Source organism: Eutrema salsugineum, unplaced genomic scaffold (assembly GCF_000478725.1).
Source record: "Eutrema salsugineum unplaced genomic scaffold, Eutsalg1_0 scaffold_6, whole genome shotgun sequence".
NCBI classification, from domain to species: Eukaryota; Viridiplantae; Streptophyta; class Magnoliopsida; order Brassicales; family Brassicaceae; genus Eutrema; species Eutrema salsugineum.
The window spans coordinates 10,351,263-10,358,365 of NW_006256547.1; the positions used below are offsets into that span (position 1 = coordinate 10,351,263).

The 7,103-nt window shown below is 39.3% G+C and overlaps 1 non-coding gene across 1 annotated transcript; it reads right to left on the bottom strand.

Moving 5' to 3' along the window:
- Positions 1-6,631: 6,631 nt before the first annotated feature.
- On the bottom strand, positions 6,632-6,739 carry LOC112083735. The gene has a single exon (XR_002897867.1). It is a non-coding gene; the product is annotated as a small nucleolar RNA R71 (small nucleolar RNA).
- Positions 6,740-7,103: the final 364 nt, after the last annotated feature.

Sequence of the window (7,103 nt, forward strand, 5' to 3'; positions counted from 1 at the left end):
AGATGAAGGAGATCCAAAGTTCAGGCTAAGGAGGATCCCAAGGACTCTTACTTCAAGAGATCCTACCTCTTCTTCTCAATCCTAATCCTACCAAAAGTCTACCTAAAACACTTTAAACAAAAGTGCTTGACGGGAAGCAACCCATTTGGTATGATTTTCTTTTCTTTTTATTTCTTTTCCATTTGATCCTTTTCTTTTTATGCATTTCAGGCTTTCATTAAACCCAGAAAAATCAAAAACATTAAAAAAACCAGAAAATACAAAAAGATAGGAGGAGGAAACAGGAAAACGGGAAGAAACCGAGAATTCCTGGGAGCATTTACCGTGGCTGCGGCCAGACCAACATTTGCCACGGTCCATGATTCTCACCCACGGCCCAATGTTTCTATGCTGCGGCCGTGCATACCTGACCCACGGCCTGCCCCTGTTTGGCTTCCTGGCTTGTTTTCCCGATTTCCCGCGAACCGAAATTTTGAAATCCCGATTTATTCCAGAATTAAACCGGGAAGTTCCCGAAACATAATTTTCGTGTTAAACACGCCAAGGTAAATCCTTAAAAGCTTTTAAAATAAATTTTTCTTAGGAAAAATACCTTTGTAAAAGAAAAAGAGGATTTCAAAGTTCAAAAGGCTCTTCTTCATCATCTTCTCCAACAAGCTTGGAGATTTTAAGAAAAATACCAGATTTCAAACTTGACAAATCTCTTCCAAATTTTCGAGCCTGTCTCACTCTTTTCCAAAGGAGATTCTAAATCTGTCATCACATCACACTTTCATCAAGGTATGGATCCAAATTTCTAACTTTTTCTTAAGAACTCAAATTTAGGGTTTTCTTAGAATGAGTAGAATTTCACGTTAGGATGATTGGAGATTGTCTTTGGACTTAAGACTAAACTTCTGGGTAGTTTAATTGCATGCTTAAACACCTAGACCCTGTAGATCTGAAATTTTAGAAAATCTGAGATTTGAGCACTTGGGAAAATCGAAATTTGAAGATCTGTTTCATTCAGCTTAACCAATCTCAATTGTTTAGTCATTGTTGATAAGATAACCAGATTAGATTACATATGAATGAGCATTAACATCATCTTGATTTAGAAATCTCATAAGTTGGACATCACTATATCGAACTTGACCAGGAACTCTCAGATTTTGTAATGTCTGAAGCATTTACAGCAATTTTTCATATGAATGTGTTTGTGACAGCTTTATAAACACTTTGCTCATAAAAATCGATTCAAAAGCAGCTTCAGTTACTCTTTGTCTTGAGAATTTTGTTTTGCAGGTCATGGATCTCTCCCAGGTGCGACTCATTCGAACCTAGAGGAGTGCTCATGCGAAAAAGCCCCATTCGCAAGAGACATATGACACATTAAACGAGACACAACTGAGTGATGATGAACCTTTCTCCACCTTCATAACCGCACAAAGGAGAATCTTATCAGGAGAGATTGAGAGAGCTTCCACTCAAAAATCTGTACCTCGGAAAGCTAAGTCTTCCTCTAGGCCGAAAGTGAAGTTTGTTGGTAAAGGCATTGATCAATACATCAACTACTTGGAACATCTTGAGAAGCTGAAGATCAAGCCAACTCCAGCGATTGACTACTCAACTCTTGAGATGCTTGGAATCAGAGAAGATTTGATATGGTATCTTGATAGGCTTAGAATGAGGTCATTCATGGAGCAGAGTTTTCCAACCTATGAGAGCCACACTAAGAAGTTCCTTGCATCAGCGATTTTGTGCTACAAGAAGAGAGCTACTCCTAGAGCTCTATATGGCACACTCTCCTTCTATATTGGAGGTCATCTCTATTCTCTTACCATTTTAGAGATGTGTGATGCTTTGAATTTGCCATATTGTGATGAGATTGCATTGGAGAAAGATCCAGATGAGGATCTTTGGAAATTGTTGGGTTATGGAGTTTATGACAAAGGAAGGTCCAAGACATCACTACTTTCTCACCCTGCTGTTAGATATGTGCACAAGCTACTAGCACACACTGTGTTTTCTCGAGCCAACCAAGCAAATGTCCTCAAGCCAGAGTTGGTGACACTACTGCTACCTTTCGCACATCACCCAAGGTTCCCTTGCTTTGCTTGAATCATTGCCAGGAACCTAGTAAATGTTAAGCATGAGATGCTTAGTGTCAGGACTACTCACCAGCTTTTGGGAGCATCATTACTTCGCTTATGGTAGCAGCAGGAGTTGATTTTTCAGCTGAGACACCGCTTAGGGAAGATTGGTTTGATCTCCCTCAGTTCTCTAGAGACAGGACTATCACCAGGGCCAAGATGGACCCCATTGGATTTGCCTACAAGTTCTGCACTAGTACCACCGTGTACAGGGTCCTCCTACCTTCGGATTCAATTCCCCGTATCCGAGATGGAGCAGACCCAGGATTGAAACCAGAGACTCGTGATTTCCTACCATCTTTGCCACTTTTACCTCTGACCATGAATCAATTTCTGTCAGCAAAAGCCAAGAGAGAGGTAGCTGCAAGCAGCAGGAGACTTCAGCCTGCACCATCTTCATCCCGAGCCAGTTTCTCACAGACCAGAGCATCCACTAGGAGTGATGCAGACTTTGCAGCTTTGAAGAAGAAGCTTGACCAGCAGGAGAGGATCAAAAGGCGCATGAAGAAGTTCCTGAAGAAGAACCACAGGTTTGATGATGACTCTTCTGCCACAGAGATAGACGACAGCCATGAGGCATAGGCGCCCATCCGTCACTGCATCATACCCACGGTTCTATCACCATTTTTCTTTTCTTTTATTTTATTTTAGACTCTTTTGCTTTTACTCACCATCTTTTCACCAACTTTTTCACACTGGGAACAGTGTGATTTAAGTCTGGGAGAGGTTGTTTATCCGTACTAATCTGTTTTTCTTTGTTTCTTATATTTTTTTCTGTAATTTTTAAAAATTTCTAAGCTCATTAAAAGTCCTTGAGTATTTTTCAGGAATGTTTGACACAAAACTATGATGAATAAGACCCATGTGCTTCTAGACTTTACATGTTATTTCTTTTGTGGTTAGTACTAAACTAGGCGATAGCTAGAGTACTTGCACTACGAACTCCCACCAGAGGATTTCTTTCCATGGAGATCTTTCCTGCCAGGATATACTAGCTCATTTTACTTGAACATAATCTTGACATCTAATTTTCTCATCATTGGTTTTAGCAGGCATCATGATATACATCTAGGACATCTTCACCTTATTGTTACCACTCTTTGTTGTCATAGATGGCCAGTTCATCTTTAGCTAGTACCACACCCTTTACCCAAACCATCATTTCAAACTTCATGCATTCTCTCTTTAGTTCTTTTGGCAGATATGTGAAAAAACGCCGGAGAGGGAGAAACAACACGGTTTTCAGTCAGTCAAGAGAAGGACTGAATAAAATTGGGAAAGTGGAGTATCATGAATTCTATAAAAGCTTAATGGTGCCTCAAACAAGCTTGAACTTAAAGGTAAATTTCGTGCCTCCTAAGACTCTACATCCAAAGGCATTTTCCCTTTAAAAAAAATGAAAGAGTGAAAAGAAAGGAAAAAAAAAAGCCCAAAAGAGTCTAGGATGGCTGAAATCATTGGAAGCAAAGGTTACAAGTATTCATTGGAGAACACTGGTTTTAAAACCTGGACAAAATTCTAAGTCTAGGGGAGTCATGTGGAGAACCTGAAGAATGGAGATCAGAAATCTTAAGGCAAGAAGAATGTGACTGGAAACTGTGGATATCAAAAAATCTATCATCTCTTGCTGTTTTGCATAATATATTGTCTCTCTAGAAAAAGATAACCCTAAACAAGAACCTCACCCGTAAAAGAGTCATTTTGAATACCTAGCCTTGATTGCTTTACTAAAATCCTTTTGATGAGAACCACTTGAACTTTGAAATGAATGTTAAGAGCTAGTTGACAGGAAGATAGGTTTAAGTGTCTAGACTTTCGCATGACGGATTAACGGACTAGCTATGCCTGTATTTTGGTGAGAATTTTCTAGACTATACCTGGTCTGAGCATAATGACTAACTTTGGTTTAGAAGCATGGTCTCTGAGATTTTGTTAGTTCCTGCGATTTTCAAAACTCTTTTCCAGGTTTAGATCTTTGGTTTTGTTTGAGGACAAACAAAGGTTTAAGTCTAGGGAGTTGATAACACTTGATTTTGACCACTTTTATGAATCACTTTCAATATCTTATGCAGGTCTTTTCACTCAGTTTTAAAAGGTTTTATAAGTGTTTTCCATGTTTTGGAGTTTTAAAAGGCTTTTCAGGAAATTTAGAGCTTTGGAGTGCATTTTAGAGCAAAAGTACATTTTTGGATAAATTCAGGCCGTCAGAATTTTGGTACCTAAAAAAGATCTTCTCACCGTCTGATCACCCTCAAATTTGGAGACATTATAGAGGACACAACCAGCTTTCCAACACACTTGGAATCCAAGCGATCCAACGGTTAGATCTCCAGATACCATCAATGTACTGAAGGCCAATCATCACAGTTCAGTCAAGGACAAAAGCTTTCACCCGCGGTCAAGCTTGCTCCCACCGCGGCTCAGGTCCTTTCACCCCCGGTGGACCTTAGTCCAAACCTCAAGAGCCCAACTAAGGCCCAAGACACTTCATGCAACCATTTTACAAGCCCTTGATGTCCAGAGTTGGAGAAACACTATAAATACTCATTTTTAGGTCTTTTGTAAGAGAATCTCTTTCTTCTCTTTGAGAGAGAACTTATTTTTAGTTTTAGGTGTTATTCTTATGCATCTGTAGAAGCTTTTCATCGCCACACTGTCTTCAATAAGAGATGTTTTTCTGCAATTTTGTTTCTTTACTTTTCTTCTTTCTAGTTCTTAAACCGATTATGATGTCTATCTCAGCTATGTCTGAGTAGTCACCTAGTTGGGTGAAAGGAAAATCCAAAGGGATTCCATGTTCGAATGAAATCTAGGTTTTTAGGAAAAATAATTTCGATTTTTACATGATTCTCCCAATCATCCAAATCTTAAAGCGGTAATTCTGGATTGATCACCGAGAATCCGATCCTAGGTTAAACCCGAGCCACAAGAGTGTTGTATCTATGTTGCCTTAACAGGAACTTATGGACGTCACCATCATAGGAGACGAAATCTACCTACGGAGGATAAGTAAGCCGAGATGGATTCCGATCTGCAATGCATGATCTTGTTCTGACATAAGAGCGAGGATTAATTGCCATGAATGAGTGATTAAATGATTAGAGTGACGAGAGTTTGCTAATCTTACAAGTGTCTATCCTAGTTTCAGAGTCATAGAAAATCCTTGCCTAAATTCCTTGTGTTTTCAACCGATTTTTATTCCCAGCTTTTAATTCTCTGCTTAATTAGATTTAGTAACAAAACCAAAACCCCTTTTTATTAGATTAGGTCTACAATTTTTTTTAGCATCAGTTAGAAGTCCTCAACACAGAAATCCGTGTGGATTCGATCCCTAAGTACTACTGCGCTTGCTGTGCACTTGCAGCTTGTCTAAGGTAAAACTTGTGGTGCCCACTGCATCCACATCACCTACTGGTCAGGGTTACGAGAGATAGTTGTTTAGTGCTGCAAAAGTAGGCTATTCATACTTCTGTGCCTCGAGTTCTAGAACATACATAGTCGATTACCTTTATCATTTACTAAATTTCAAAATAGGTTTAGTCCATGAATCCCTGCGATACCCTTGAGCCCAACGTTTGTTTTCCATTTCCTACAACCTTCGATTTTATTTGATTTTTTCTTGCCTTCGTTTTCAATTACTTTTTGCCTTGCTTTCTAGTTTAGATTTAGTGACAACCAAAACCAAAACCCAAACCTGTTTATTTCTAGTCTGATTTAAGCATTAGCGTCACTTCGTACTGAAACAACTAAGTCTCTGTCGATCAATACCCTAAGTACTACAGCGCACATCTGTGCACTTGCAGACATTTAGGGGTTATAAATTTAAAACCTGAAGCTTAGTCAAACAACACCCCGCTTTTGCAGCAGTCAAGTTTTTGGTGCCGTTTCCGCGGACATTAATTTTTTTTGTTGCGAATCCCAGCTTAAATCCATTAGAACACTTGTTTACTTTTACTTTTTCTTTTAAATTTCCAGGTCACTCGAAAATGGGAGACCGGGAACGTATTCCCGGATCTCTCGGTGATCCGCCATATCATGTGGATGGTGACCCAAGCGATGATGACCTGAGTGATAAAGAGCTTGACAATCAAATCAATGATGTTGAGGAGCTAATTGGATCAACAAAACGTGGAGATGATGATGAACTAATAGGAAGTTTCGATTCACTCGAAAAGTTTTTGGGAGATCGAAGAGTTATTCGACCAGCCTTACCAGAGGATGGTAAAACCGAAATAAAGGTACGATATATCAACTTACTTCAACAAAAATAAATTCTATGGTTATTCATCCGAACACCCGATGGACCATATCGAGTCGTTCGAAGAATTATGTGCAACCATTACATCCAATGGGGATTACCATAAGTGTAGTCTTTTCCCATTCTCTTTGAGAGACAACGCCAGCAAGTGGCTAAAATCTTTGCAACCTGCGTCAATAAAAACGTGGAAATCTAGTAGAGCTGCTTTCCTAAATCAATTTTACACTAGAACTCGTTCCAATCTCTTAAGGAACAAGATAAGAACTTTTGAACAAAAAGAAGATGAAGATCTTTATGATGCTTGGGAAAGATTTAGAGAGTACCAGAGAGATTGTCCACACCACGGATATTCCGACAAATACCTGATGGGTATCTTCTATCGAGGCGTCACTCAAGAATTACCGCATTCTTTCGACACCACAAGTAATGGAGATTTTTCCACTAGATCTGTAGAAGATGCTCGTGTTTTCATCAACAACCTGGCAGGAAGTATCCGTAACCAAGCAATCTTTGGCAAGTCCGCACTTCCTGAGAAGAAAGAAGACATTTTGGAAGTTATGAAGTGTCTCCATCAAATAATGAGTCAACTTGGATTACAACAACCAATCAAGGTACACAATACGTGTAACTTTGATGGTTGGGACAACCCAATGGATTCTTATAATCAAGAGATGATGAACACTAAAGAAGTCTATCAAATTCCAGATTTTCTT